Here is a 16,188-nt window from a genome sequence, read left to right as displayed (position 1 = left end):
AGCCATGAGTCAGCACAGCCACTTAACAAATGAGTGGAATAAAGAGCACTAAATGCAACACACACCATAGTGAAGACAGAAGTATAAATGGAAGCGGGACATGCACTAGATGTTATAACTAGATGTTATAAATTTTAAGTCTTTCAGGAAGCAAGTGGGGGCGGGGCAGGTCAATAAGAGCGTATCAAATAATGTGGGGAGGGTGGCCTCCTGAGGATGTAGCTTCGAACTTGAGGTCTAAAGGAAGACAATGTGTTAGTCATATAGAACTTGACATGAGTGTATTAAAAAAAAAAAAAAAAAAAGACACAGCCCATGTATAAGCAGTAAGATGACTGAGCATGGACCACACACTGTGCACTATGGTTTAGAATTTAATGGGTTGAGATTATTGAGGCGGGACAGTGGAACAAGAAGCTGTCCTAGGTGACACCGGGTGTCGGGGCCTCTCAAAGGACATTAGAACGTGTTGTAAGCCCAATGAATAAACATTAAGATCTAGGCAAAAGAACACCATGCACTTTACATTTTAAGTTTACTTCCTGGTAGAAAACAAGGTGTTAAAAAGAGACAACAAAGAAGAAGAGTTTATGAGTCTTCCCAATCTCAGAGCTCAGTAGTGGCAAGTGGCTGCACAGAGACTGCAGGCTTAGAGGCCACTGAAGATGGACAGACACTCGATCAGCTTTGGACTCTGACTCCCGTTTTAGAAAGTGATTCTTTGATGCTCATTTTAAAAAGAAAGAAAGGAAGAAAGAAACAAACAAACAAACAAACAAAGCTACTTCTTCCTGCTCAAAAGAATGAAATTTGAGTTCTGCCTCTGCCTTGAGTAGGTACATGACATTCCAAGCTTCCAAACCATCAGATTACACCTCCCTCGAAGTAGTTCTCAACCTTCCTAATGCAGCAATCCTTTGATACAGTTCCTCATGTTGTCATGGCCCAAAACGATAAATTTATTTTTATTTACTACTTCATAACTATAATTTCACTACTGTTATGACTCATAATGTACATAATGTGTGTTTTCCGATGGTCTTTTAGGGGTTAACCTGACCAGGAGACCACCCATCAGATAAGAAGGTCACAGAGGACATCCCCTAATGAGAGGCAAAGAATAATTATCCTTTTCATGGCATAATGAACTTATAGTCCCAGCAGCCTATCTTTCAGGACAGTTGCTACAGAGCTTCATTACTAAGTCTCCTGTTTTCCTGGGCTCTTCCTCAATAACCATAGCTTTTCTTATTCTTCCTTCCTATCTCTTCTATGGATATTGGTCCAAATCTTAAGCACACTTGCTCTAACATTCTGGACATTCTCATATTTTCTCTGAAAACCCCCTCAGGTTTTCTGTTTGCCTGAATCTGTTTGCCTAACTCCATTGCTGAACATCCCTATACTCTCATGGCTACCCCAAAAGACAGGGCTTTCTCTTTTCATCTTCTCCATTTTCCTACACTCAGAACTGCAAAGATTGACAGTTGTGCCTGAGGAATTTTTATTTAGAACATGGCTGCTCTGGTAAGAGATCACATCCAGACACCTTTTAGGTCTGTGTGATCAGATTGGAATACAAACATGTGACAGAGGCAAGCAGATCTGAATTCAATGTCAGCATGGTATAGAACAAGTTTCAGGTAAAGAAAAGCTTAGGTCCAGGTGTGGAAGGCACATGCTTTTAATCCCAAACAAGGAAGGTAAAGTTAGTCTTTAGAAGGAAGCACCCATGTTTGAAAGGGATGTTTAATTGAGTGGCAGGAAAAATGATGAATCAGAGAAAGATTTGACAGAAGAGGATACGCCCAACTTTTAAGAGAACAGGAAAGACAGGAAGCTACTTAAGGAAGCAACATAGAGAATTGGAGGGTGGGCAGTTTTACCTGGATAATAATAGAGAGGCAGGTTGCAGAGAAAATCTACAGCTGAAGACACAGTAAGCCAGAGAATGAGAAGGAGCCAGAAGATTAAGAAAGATGGTTGGAGTCAGTTTGAGGCCAAGCAGAGAAATTCTGAGGCCAAGAGAAAATCCAGATTGGATAAGTCATCTGGGAGAGGAGTTTAAGCCAGAACAGCTGAGCCGAACCAGCTAGGCCAGATCTCAGTAAGACAAGAAAGGGTGAGTAATTCTCAAAGGCTGAACACATTCTAGGCCTAGGTTAGACTGCAAGGAGGCTAGAAGCTTCCAGGAATAGCACTAAGTTAGCACACAGAGGCATTAAGCCTCAAGAAAACAATTGAAACAGATAAATAAAAGTTCCTTTTACACACACACACACATACACACACACACACACACACACACACACATACACACACACCAACCCCCCCCGTAAAAAAACAAGAAAAACTTAAGTTTTCACCAATATGACAGAATTCTATGAAGAAAAGATGTCATTAAAAAGACTTATTAAAATTAAATTTCTTATGTCCCATTGTTTGAGGTCTATTTATATGAAAAGGATAGATGCTTGTAGTACAGGCCTTTAATCCTGCAATCATGAAGTGGATGCAGGCTGATCTCTCTAAACTTGAGGTCATCCTGAGCTATGTAGTGTGACTTTGTCTCCAAAAAAGGAAAAAAAAAAAGTGTTTTCTAGTAAAAAAGAAAATAACCGCATACTATCAATTAGCTTGTATTTGTTATTTTGGCTTATTCATGTCACTTTAGTATGTCAAACTAAATATTCATGTATATGTACAATATATTGCGTGTAAATATATATATATATATTATCTAAAAATTAATACCCCAGTTATATCTGAAAGAAAATAAAATTTCTACATCTAAGAATTCTATGAAAAAAAAAATGATAATAAAGCTTGTTGTTCAGGAGACTACTCAGGCTGGACCAGTGCGATTATCACAAATTATTTGTTTCTGTGTATATGTGCTTGTGTGTAAGTGTGTGTGCATGTGCGTGTGCATATGCATACATGTGTGTGTATGTGTGTGTGTGCGCGCACACGTGCGCGCACATGCACCGGACCTATAGTTCTATGACTAGGTTGGGGTAATTCAGGCACTAGGCACATCCAAGGGATTCACCTCTTTCCACCTCCCAAAATACCCAGAAATATGGGGATTATAAGTGTGTGCCCGAGGAGACAACTTCCTGAACAGAACACCAACGGCCCAGGCCTTAATGTCAACAATTAATAAATGGGACCTCATGAGGCTGAGAAGCTTCTGTAAGACAGGAGACACTGTCAAGAGAACAAAGTGACAGCCTACAGACTGGGAAAAGATCTTCACCAACCCTACATCTGACAAAGGTCTAATATCCAAAATAGATAAAGAACTCAAGAAATTAAACACCATCAAATCAAATAACCCAATTGAGAAATGGGGCTTGGAACTAAACAGAGAATTCACAAAAGAGGAATATCAAATGGCTGAGAAACACTTAAAGAAATGCTCAACCTCCTTAGTCATCAGGGAAATGCAAATCAAAACAACTCTGAGATTCCATCTTACACCCATCAGAATGGCTAAGATCAAAAATTCAAGCGACACCACATGCTGGCGAGGATGTGGGGAGAGAGAAACACTCCTTCATTGCTGGTGGGAATGCAAACTAGTATAGCCACTTTGGTAATCTATCTGGTGCTATCTCAGAAAAATGGGAATAGGGCTTCCTCAAGACCCAGCTATTGCACTCCTTGGAATATACCCGGAAGATGCTCCAGCACACAAGAAAATTTGCTCGACCATGTTCATAGCAGCCTTATTCATAATAGCCAGAACATGGAAACAGCCTAAGTGTCCCTCAGGAGAAGAATGGATAAAGAAACTGTGGTACATATACACTATGGAATACTACTCAGCTATTAAAAACAAGGAATTCCCGAAATTTGTGGATAAATGGATTGAGCTAGAAATGATCATAATGAGTGAGTTAACCCAGAAGCAGAAAGACTCAAATGGTATATACTCACTTATATCTGCATACTAGCCCAAGGGGTATGTCTCATGAAAGCCTTCACTTACCAGGAAACTGGGACAGAGGGAAGGACATCCTATTGGGACTCTAGATGAGAGAAGCATGGGAGAAGCAAAGTAGAAGGATCCAGAGGGTCCTAGAAACCTACAAGTAGAACATTATGATAGGCAGATTTGGGCCCAGGGGCCCTGCTCAAACTAAGGCACCAGCCAAGGACAATACAGGCGGTAAACTTTAAACCCCTACCCAGATCTAACCAATGGTCAGAACATTCTCCACAGTTGAGTGGAGAGTGGGATATGACTTTCTCACATACTCTGGTGCCTCACATTTGACCATGTCCCCTGGAGGGGGAGACCTGGTGGCACTCAGAGGAAGGACAGCAGGTTACCAAGAAGAGACTTGATACCCTATGAGCATATACAGGGGGAGGCAGTCCCCCTCAGGAACAGTCATAGGGGAGGGGAATAATGGGAAAATGGGAGGGAGGGAAGAATGGGAGGATACAAGGGATGGGATAACCATTGAAATGTAACAAGAATAAATTAATTAAAAAATTTTTAAAAATTAAATTAAAAAAAAAAAAAAGAGGAAAGATCTCCACTTTAAAAATAAATAAATAAATAAAATAAGTGTGTGCCCCATAGCTGGATTTCTGCATGAGTGCTGTGGTTCAAATGTAGGTCCCCGTACTTGCATTGCAAACACTATGAAGATTCAGATACCTTCTTAATCCAATGACTTCTTACATGAGTTTTGAAAGGGTTCTAAAAAACTTCGAAGTACTCACTACCTGAGAACTGATATTAAAAACTACAATACCTCCAAAAATCTCTTTTAATATTCCAAAAGATTGGAAATCAACTAGTAATAAAGCTGAAAAAATTAACATTACATTTAAAAGTATATTGAATTTATAGTACAAACTTCTTGTAACATATATATGTATAGCTATTATATATATTATATATTATATAGATATATAATAGAATACCTGGGCCATTGCTACTTATGGATTTAGTCTTCTTTCTCACTTAAAATTATGTGAAATGAGTGAGCAGTTTTGACTAGAAGACATCTCCCTTTAATCACACCAACAGCCAGGCCACTTAAGTTTCCCTTGTCTTTTGAATTATGATAAGTTGGCTTAAACTGTTTTTTTCGAGTAAGTAAACAAATCTTTGCCATTGAGAGTGAGCTCTCAGTCTGAATGGCAAATAAATCTGAACAAAGACTCATAGCAGCCCTTTCTTTTATTGCCCTCTAAACTGGCTTTGGGAATTGTTAGAGGGCAAATGCTGTGTTTATATTTAAATCCAAGCTTGTTTTTCCTTTGAATGTAGGAGAATCCCAAGACTAGTACTAAAATTGAAACCTACCATCTTCCCGAGCACCGGCCAAGGACTTGCAAGGTTCTGGGCCTGGATCATGGTAAATGAGTGTGAGGCCCGAGTGTATGAGGCAGCATTGTTCCCCGCATGTGTGTCTGCTGGGATCTCAGTCTCCGGATCCTTGTCTCATGTCTCTCTGAACAGATACATATGTGTTAAAGTGAGGACACAACCCTCACAGTTGGTTGCTATGAGTACCAAAGATGTGACCAGAAAACATGTGGCACATACTAGGTTTCCCATAATGATATTAGACTATTGATTTCCTGGTCCACGAACGTAGGTAAATGAGGTGAGGATCATTCAAACAAGGGATGATTCTATCTTTCAAAGGAGGCCTTTTCATGATTGTGTATTGTACTCCCATATAGGAAAGACTTACGGACCGTTTGCTTTGAAGCAGTAAGCTCTGACCCAGTTTCTCAAAGCCAGATGGCAAAGCCACTTCCAGTGGGGCAGATGGCCCTATTGATTTACAGAACCACAAAAACATCAGGCTTGGAAGATACTCTGGGATGCAACTGGTGTACCCAAAATACAGAAGAAGGCCTTTGATGTTAGCCTGGATGTCAAGGAAGCACAAACTGTCAGAAAGACGTGTGTAGCTTCCTACACTCACACAGTATGGAAGGTATGAAGCAAAGCATTCAGAGGAAGCCAAACTGCTCTTCTCAGCACCGGGAGTATTCAAGAAGCTTCATGAACAAACCCTTTTTGTGGAAGAGTCCAGCAATGTTTATGAGCACCAGATGCGCTCGCCATGAAAGGAAACGGGAAAGGCACCCATTCATATTAATTAATGAGGTAATAGCAAAGTTAATTTGCAAAGGCAACTATCTGTTGAAGACACACTGGTAAGGAACATCCTAGGGATCAATTTTCCCAAGAAGTAACTGCAAATTACATAGAAAATAACAAGCCCCAAACTGGACTCTGTGAAAAATCTATCTGCTTGTAATACAGTGCTACATGGAACGTCCTAGTAATCAGACATCTTAAGAAATCGAATTAATTACTTTAGCAATTTTGAGTTCCTAACCTGCAGATGCCAATCTGTGAAACATCATGTGAGAGATGAGTGGAAGGTGACCTTGTTGGGATCCTAAGCGCTGATTAGTGGCTTCATCCTTTTAAGCATCACCAGGTGGGTATCCAAAATCTTTTAAGATTGTTTATAGGAATTAGAGATTTGAATCCAGGCCTGAGTCTAAGCATGCTTTGTCTGAACACAATGGTTTCCTAATCTTGCTTGTGTACAAGCTAACATGGGACCTGCAGGTACAAACACCCCTCGACAGACTATTCTTCCAGGGAAACTAAAAAGGAATAATTATTAAATACAAGTTTCATGTACTTTTACCCTCCTGTTGCATAGTCTTATTTACTATTAAACTCAAGTTGTATTTACGGCAAAAAGGTTTACTTCCCTTGCTTGTTAGTGGTTATGAGTAATCAGATAATATATTTCTAGCCAAGGTTTTATGATTATGGGTGTTGAGATTTGGGGGAAAGGAAAATTGCGCATCTTGTACAAGCACATGCTCTCAAGATATCTTATCTTTTACATTTGTGTGTTTAAGTGTGTTTGTGATCTGCCTTACAATAGCCTTTCTATCCTGTTCCAGTGGCCAGCCACTTGTGTAATTCTTCCATATGACAAACTTTATTTATTTGTTTATTTGCTTTTCAAGACAGGGTTTCTCTGTGTAGCCCTGGCTATCCTGGAACTTGCTCTGTAGACCAAGGTAGCCTCACACTCAGAGCTTACTGTCATAGGACAGTTTGTCACCGTGGACTCAGCTGTGAGGCTGACTATTTGTTTAGAAATTTATTTAATATCTTTCAGGCATAACTGTTTAGATATTGTTTAATGTGCTTTAGTTGTGATTTACAATTTTTTCAGCAGTGCTTTAGAGTTCAAAGGTGTTATCTTTGGAAAGACAAAAACAAAACAAAAGACGCCACCAGAAACACAGTCTAGTTATTAGTGTAACCATTTGCTTAGGGAAACCATTCTGTCTTACTCAAGGGAAGAAGACACAAAGGCAAGAAGAGCTAAAGTCCCGTTCTCATTCAGAATCGTCATGGATATCACAGTGAGATTGATAGATATAAAAACATCAAAAAAAAAAAAAGATTATGTTGTTCTGTTAGCTTCATAGATAAATATTTAATGTTTAGATCCTGATAACTATAGAAAAGTAAATGTTCTACTTGAATATTTTTTTTAAGCCCACCTTGACACCACTAAATCATTTCCTTTTGAGACTGGCCTGCTGTGACTTTCACATGTTTGTGCACTGTCATATGTTGGTTGAAACATGGTAGGTACACCCGCTACCTAGAAATAGGACTTATGCCACACTGACAAGAAGGAATGGTGAAGCCAGCAAACAAGGGAAGGAAGTCCTGTCATGGGTGGCTTACCTTCACCAATTTTCCTCTACTACCTTCTGCCCATCTGTCCCTGGGTTACATCTTATTGTTAAAGCTTGTCCTAACACACCCTTCTCTCTCAGCAAATAGAAAATTCAGAGGCTTCATATTGCATCGTACCTAATAAATGTGTTAAAGAGATGAATAGTGACAGTGACAAGGCCCAGTGATGCTCCCTGTATTGTTTTGAGCCCTGAAGATAGCCACTATATTCTCACCAGAGAGAGGCTGAGGCAAAACTAATTCTGTAAAGCTAAGGTTTATTCTTGTGGTCAGGCAGAAGATGCCATGTTTAGAGGAATGAGAGATTAGCACTTAGCGTAATTTTGGCAAGTACATCATGGGATGATAGGTATTAAACTATTATTTTTCCTTTAGAAACAAGAGTTTAGCTGTGAATCTTAAAAGCAGTAGTTTGCTTTAGGGTTACAAAAATATAAAATTCTGTGCAGTCAGAGTGTCGCAGGGTCTGAGGTGGACACTGAGTGCTTGCATTACTTATGGCACCTGATTTAATGATGTCCTTTTGTGGATTAAAAGACTGCTTTCACTGTAACAATTATGCCAGCTTCCACAGTTTCCCTAGGAATCCTGAAGGTGAATTTTAGTGATAGTTTTCTCTATTCTTTCATGTTCCTGCTGTGCTTAACCCAAGTTGAAGAACTCATCTTTTAATTTTATTTTGAGATTATAATACATTTAAAAACTTATCCCTTTCCTACCTCCAAGAGCCCCCCTATACTTCTCCCAAACTCCTCTTCAAATTTAATTTTTACCAATTGTCATTGTGTGCATCTATGTATATTTATAGACATATACTTTCCTATATATAATCTGTTCAGTCCATTTAATGATACTTGTAAATGTGTTTGTGGAAGCCAACTGTTTGTCACCTGACAACTAATTGGCATCCTCTTCCCTGAAGAAGACAATATCTCCTGCTCCCAGCTTTCCTCAGTTGCCGATGGTTTTTTCTGTAGAGTTGAGGCCTCGGGAGCATTTTCCTGTCCAGTGGGCATCCCATGTGCACTTTATCATGTCCATCAATGTAGTCCTTGTCCTGTTCGCATTTGGGAAGCCATGTAAGTAGGTGGGGCGGGGGACTTTTCCATATATATATATATATATTCACACACACATACACACACATACACACACACACACACTTACACATATATGAAATTGTGAAAGAATAAATGAGTAAAAATTTAAAAGACTGGAAATAAAATAAGGGCTAAAATTTTTGTTAGTTTTATACACTATACATTATGTTATAAAAAATAAATAAGACAAATTTAAAAACAATAAGTTAAAAGGAAAATACATGTAAAAATATGACCCATATGCCACTCTGCCTGAGAGGACAGGCTCTGATCCCTCTTTGTTTAATCCAAGCACAGCTGCCCCCCAGATAATTTACACTGGACACATGAGCACGTTATGTAACACCGTCAGTCCCCAGTGTTTTACTCTTCTAGTTGCAAATGGAAAGCGCAACAGTGCATTACCTCACAGGGCTGACCGGAATAAGGGGAAATCGTATACTCCTTTTTTTCATTTTTTTATTTAACTAATTTATTCAGATTACAACTCAATTGCCATTCCATCACTTGTATCCTCCTATTCCTCCCTCCCTCCTGCTTTCATCCTACTCCCCTCCCCTAGGTCTAAAACCGAGGGGGAACTCCTCGCCCACTATATGGTCATAGGCTATCAAGTCTCATCTTGGTAGCCTGCTTATTCTCTCTTTGAGTGCCATCAGGCCTCCCCACCAAGGGGAGGTAGTCAAATATGGGGCACCAGAGTTCATGTGAGATTCAGTCCCCACTCTCCACATAACTGTGGAGAATGTCCTGTCCATTGGGTAGACCAGAGTAGGGGTTTGATGTTTACTACTTGTATTGTCCTTGGTTGGTGCAATAGTCTGAGCAGGCAGTGCTTGACATAGAGTGCAAGCTCAACCAGCACAGTTATTATTACTTCTAATGTGCTACAGAGACTTCAGACCACAACAGGAAAAATTGAGGTGGGTGTAACTCCTATGTTCAGGACAGTTTGAGGCTGGTGGCAAGACAGACATTTCTGCTTTGGAAAGTTACTCACAAAGCAGCTTCAGGTTCTCTGCAGTAGATAACACACCCCATCACAGGATAGACCCATTTCTATCCTGTCCCCACATCTGGCATGTCCTAGAGAAAGTGAAACCAATACAGTGGCACAGAGTTAAATGGATGACAACAGAAACGTGGGTGAGAATCTACTTTTCCATTGTTGTTGCATATCATCAGATTTTTAGCTTATTCTTTCTTTAAATTTTGCTCATTAAAAAAAAAACCAAAAAAAAAAAAACAAAACCCAAAAACGTTATTTAGGCATGTCTGTGTGTGCCTGACCAGTATGAGAGCACACATGACAAGGCACAAATGTGAAGGTCAGAAAGACTTTGCAGAGACACTTCCTCCTTCTACCTTTGCCTGGTCCCAAGGCACATCACATGAGCATCATTGGAGGACACGTATGTGCCTTTATCCTCCGAGCTTTCTTGCTAAGCGATTAATTGTTTATTTAAGCATTAAAGTATTTAAGTATTAAAATCATACTTGATTAATGCTCTTATCATATACATGATGTGTATGTATGTATGTATATCTATGGGAAGTTCCCAAGGATAGGTTAAGTATCAAAGAGACAGCTTTGTGCTCTACTTACCTAGCATCTTTAAAATAAACAGAGAAAGGGTGTGCACGGAAGTAATGGAGGTGACGGGGAAAGCACTAAGAATGAGTAAGCCTAGTCGAGACCTTCTCCATTGATAAAAAATGTCTTGTGATTCAGTTCCTTTTCCAGGTATAGACAACCAGCTGCCTCTCCAGGGGCCAAGTGCCTCTCTGTGCTTAGAACCCCTGCCATGTCCACTGTTTCTGAAAAGAAAAGAAATCAACTAAAATACCTCTTCTGTCACAGGGGCTCATTTGAGGCATCATGCTGTGTCATCACCAGTCAGACTGCTTTCAACACTGGCTAAACCTGATCCTTGCTATCCTGGGTGACAACCAGCAAGGGACAGTCACACAACCATGCTTGAAGCCAAGTGCCATAGCACCAGGTTTTAAAGGAAAAAAAAAAAAAAAAAAAAAAAAAAGAATAAGCCTTACTATGAGGCCAACAGGCAAGTGAGCTACAAACCTAAAACACAAACAAACAAACAAACAAACAAACAAACAAAAGTTCAAGTCTAACTCTCTAATGAGTTGGTGCCAGGGAGCCTAAAAATCCTGCTAAAGAAACCTAGATTTAATACTTAGGTTTGAATACCTAATCTTTTAAATTTTCCACTATTAAATTAAAAAAGAGGTGTGTCCTTTGTCAAGCCATATCATAAATGAAAAGTACATTTAAATTTTATCCCAACTTGGTATCACACGAGTAAAGACATTACAGGCTTCACTGTCCTGTGGAGACCGTATCCCATCCCACTGCACATGCCTCAGTCACAGCTGCAACCTCCAAATGACCCCACACACACAAGCACCAGAAGAACACACCTAACCTTGAATTTTAATAAAACTTTCATGCTCATAGTGATCTTCTGCTCTTAACTGAGGGAGGAGCAAGGAGCAAGGGAGAGACAGATCAATCGAGATTCTTCCCTGTAGCATCCAAAGTCCTACCTGACTGGGCTCCTCGTTCTTTTTCTATGTGATTTCAGCCATTTTACTCACTCACTCCTGCAGCCACTGTGGACATGTGGAAAATAGCCTACTATATTCCAAAATCAATGCCTGTAAAGCAGGGCTCTATTGTCTCTGGAGTCCACCCTCAACTCTTTATAAGACAAAAAACCTCATCCTTTTCAGCTCTATAGTCAGTCGTAACATTCTCAAAGAGGTTTCTTTGAATGTCATTTTAAAATGGCCTTTCCCAATAGCCTCAGAAATATATTTAACCCATTTTCTTTATTGCTTGTGTCACAGACTATGATCATATTATAACAGTGCATTTACTTAACTAGAAGCAGTGTCCATCATCAAGCAAGCTCCAGGAGAACACAGACGTTTTTATTTTTAGAAAAGAAATCAATGTCATAAATATTCAGCACAATGTGTCCCACAGAAGTAGCTAGTCAAGAATATTTTCTGATGGCGTCAGTGAAGTCCCCTGCAGCCAAGACCTGAATGCAGTAACATCAGCGTACGATAGACAAAATGAACCATCCCCAAACACTTGTCGACAAAGCCTCAGGAACATGCTTGACAAAGTTTAATGGGTACCATGTCTGCTCTGACATATATAGCAATTTTTCCACCCTTAGAAAGGGGAGCTGGAGGAAACCCTAAGGTGCGGATGAAGAGATATATAGGAACATTTGGCAAGAGACTAAAGTAGGTGGTTTATTTGTGTGTGTGGGGCAGAGGACACTCACTGAGCTTTCTAGTTCCACACCTGCTTTGCCAGGGCAGGGTTACAGACCCCTTTCCATCAAGATCTTGATCCTTTGTTGTGTACTCAATTGCTCATGTAGTGGCCAGAAGTTGGCTTGTGATGAAGATATTTTAATCTTGCAACATTAGAGCAATGAAAGTGCATGACAGTTAGGCATATCTGGTCCCCACTTGTCAAAATCATGCAATAGTTTTACACTGAAGCTAGAATTGTAGGAGTAAGCTGGAGGCAAAATCACTGACAGGGTCTCCAGTGAGTGGACCTATGGATGTTCTTTAAAGTAAAAGACTTTCTGGGGTTAAAGAAACCGCATAGTTGTCTGGCTCTGATGAGGCTTTGGAGGGCACAGAACGTGAACCTTTAAGAACAAGTCCATCTCCCAAAAGTTGCTTACTGGGCCCCAGATCAACATGAATTCTTCCTCAAAGTCATTCACTTTGAACTTCCTAGTTCTTGCCAGGATATAGGCTGGCCTCTGTTGCCAAGAACACCCCCCTCAAAGTCCTATTTCACACTCTGTTCACTTCAGTCAAACTAAGTTCATGGAATCATGCAGCCAGCCAGGATTAAGCTTGCTTGTCTCCCTATTTGCATAGCGGGTTGGAGTTGGGGGTGATGGCGGTAAGGCTAGTCAAGTTAGTCGGTCTCTTTCTTCAAGTACTTTTTGGATCTAAGGTGCTTTCCCCGCTTATTGTGATACTGCCCCTGTCTTTGTTTTAAGTTCTTAGTGAATCTTTTATTGACACCAACAAAGAGGAAAGTAGAGTACAGGCAAAAATAGTCTCAAAAGAGGCCAAAGAGACAGAGCCTGACTATTTCTTGAGTTCAGAATCTTCAGGTCTCTCCTATGAGTTGTGTCTGCCTTACTCAAGATACAAGGCAGTTCAGGGTCCTAGGGTAGTTTCTTAAACCCTCTAATGTTGATGCAACCGTTTACCTATAGCCCTCCAAGACCAGCACCAGTCTAAAATGCTTGTACCAAGGAGTCATGCCATGAATCCAGGTATATTTCTAATTGTTTGAGAGCTTATTGTTTGGGGATTTGCTTTTGTTTATCGTTTATTTTCTGTTACCATTGGCTTAAGAAGTCTTTCTTTATATTGATTCACTCAGGAATTTAAGTTTTATTCCTTCTCAAGTCTCTGAGGGGCATTGAAGACAAGATAATATAGTTCTATAACCAAGTTTAGCTGGTTAGGGGACAAGATCGTTTTACATCGAGATAAAGAAGTTAAGCTATTAGAGTTGAGATAGGATAGATATTGAATCTCATTCAGAAATATAGACCCAACAAGACAGGAAAAACACTTCAAACGAGACAAATGCAGATGGGCAAGTCACTATGAATGTAACATATATAGAACTCATTATTCTCATGATTGTCACATGGTTCTCCCTGCTGTATGTAGTTTGTTTTATACATGTGTAATAAAATAAAAGTATAAAAAAAATTGCTGGTTAAAGCTTGCTCCTGGTTGATTTTCTGCATATCGTATGAACCCCTCTTTTCTTTATAATTCTACAACCACCATGTTTTCTTTCTTGCATGACAGTTTGCAGTTTCCTTCTTGAGTTATGTAAGGATTCAGCTTGCTATTTGAACTAATTGATTTTTCTAGAAGTCTCTCCTGCCTTCAAGACTTTACAGCCAAGTGAATTATATGCCTTGAGATCACTTAAAACCATGTGCTCAGTCTGTTATCCTTCTGTGTACTCACTCAGTTTATTTCAGCTCAACTTGCCTTTAGGAAAACAACGTAACCAATCTTGCTACGTCTTGACTTTCTCATGTAGTTAGCTTTTACAACTAAGCAGAAATAACGTACCATTCCATGCTCCTGACCCAGAACAATGAGTACTGTGGCAGTTACTTGATCTACACAGCCAACATGCTGAAATGTCACGTTTTTAGTGTTTTTTAGACTATCCCTTTTTAATGGCATTTAAAAATTTTTTTGACATTATAATATAGTCCCAACATTTTCTCTCCTCCATTCCCTAGTATCTCCTCTTGCTCTCAAAACATAAGAGATGTGCATACGTCCAGGTCCTGTGGCACTGAACTGAGCCATGTAGTCTCTGCTGGTCAGTACACTAGCATACTTGATATAGCAAGACTGTTTTGCTCCTATCCCCATCTGTGTAAGGATGCTGATAAGAAGATAACCCAAAAATTGAAGTTACGCTACCCAGTAGACCAGCAAATTCACAATCTAAAAAGGAAGCTCATTTCTAAGGTGGTGGTGGTTTGAATGACAATGGTCCCAGTGTTCTCACTTATTTAAATACTTACTCCCCAGTTTGCAGAAAGATTTGAGGAAGATTAGCAGGTGTGATTTCATTGGAGGAGGTATGACACTGTGGGAAAGCTTCCTAATTCTCTCTGTCTCTCTGTCTCTGTCTCTGTCTCTGTCTCTCTGTGTCTGTCTGTCTGTCTGTCTGTCTCTCTCTCCCTCTCTCTCTCATTCCCTCTTTCTCTGCCTCCCTCCTTACACCACTACTCTCTGCCTCCAACTTATAGATAAGGATGTGAACTCTCAGCTACTGCTCCAGCACCATGCCTGCCTGCCTGCCTGCCTGCCTATTGCCATGTTCCCAGTCATGATGGTCATGGACTCTAACCTTCTGGAATTGGGAGCCACAATAAATACTTTTATTTATAAGTTTCCTTGCCTATGGTATATTATTACAGCAATAGAAAATTAACTGAGAGACTTGTTCTACTTGACATGTCGAGTTTGTCATGTAACAGCAGTTTACTAGTACACAGATCAGGGTGCGACCAATGTACATACTCACTCCAGTCAAGTCATCTGTTCATCAATATAGTCAAAGCTGTTCTTTAAATACTACTTTGTGTAGTGCATTGTATGATTCAGATATCACACACAAACATCCATAAGCAGACACACACATATACATGGATGCATCTCTAATACACACATAGGTAATGGAATATACATATATGTTTCCTTATCACCTCTGTAACAAATTTTCATAAATGTAGTAGCTTGAATCAATGCAAATTATGATTGTACAGTTCTAGAATCTAGTGTACAAAAATGGGTCAAACTTGGCTAATAGTGAGGTATTAAAAGGTTGTACTTCTTTTGTGAGTTTTAGAAAATAATCCATGTCTCTGTTTTATCAGCTTCCAGGGACTCCTCACTTTCTTGCTTCCAAAGATGACAGTGATAACCAATCTTTCTCATGCTGCAATCTCCCTGGGTACTCTTTTTATATTTCTCTTCCACTTACAAAGCCCCTAGGGATTACCTTGGGCCCATCCAGGTATGGAATGATAATAGTTTATCTCAAGGTCAGCTCATGAACAGGTTTTCTTTATCTGCAACCCAAATTCCCTTTGCTCTGTCACTGGCTGTACTCACAGATGTAAAGTGTGTATATCTTTGGGGAGCCTATATCCTACTTACGGCAAAATGTAAGACTTTGTATTGAGCACTTAGGACCAGATTCACAGTGGAACTGATATTCGTAGGACGTCATCTTAACATTCTCAATGTTTTCTGCAGCAGCATACATATGCAAACGCATTAATCCTTCCACAAGGAACTATGAATATTCACCCCAAGTGGCATAAACAAGTCTATAAATAACTTCATGTCAGTTAAGGTCAGGCTTTGCCACCAGATGAGCTCAGTTTGGGTCAGATATTGTTGTCAAATGAGCTATTTAAAAAGCCTGGGTTTTGAACTTTGTGGGTTACAAAATTGCAAAGAGAATGAGTATGAATAAATTATATTTGAAAGCACACAAAAGAATTAGCATTTGTCCTACCTTTCCTTTGTTTCGCAAAGTCTATTCTCATCCTGCAAAATCATAAGTAATGGTTTCCTGGTTTCTAACTTCTAAAAAATGAATGAATAAAGTTTATAGTTCTTTGAGTATTTACATCAGCATCATTTACATTGCTGCAAACATTTGTGGATTTTTCTTAGTCATTCCTTTAC

This window comes from Acomys russatus, chromosome 17 (assembly GCF_903995435.1).
Source record: "Acomys russatus chromosome 17, mAcoRus1.1, whole genome shotgun sequence".
NCBI lineage: Eukaryota > Metazoa > Chordata > Mammalia > Rodentia > Muridae > Acomys > Acomys russatus.
The sequence above is the reverse complement of the archived record's forward strand: the minus strand, read 5'-3'. Positions refer to the sequence as shown.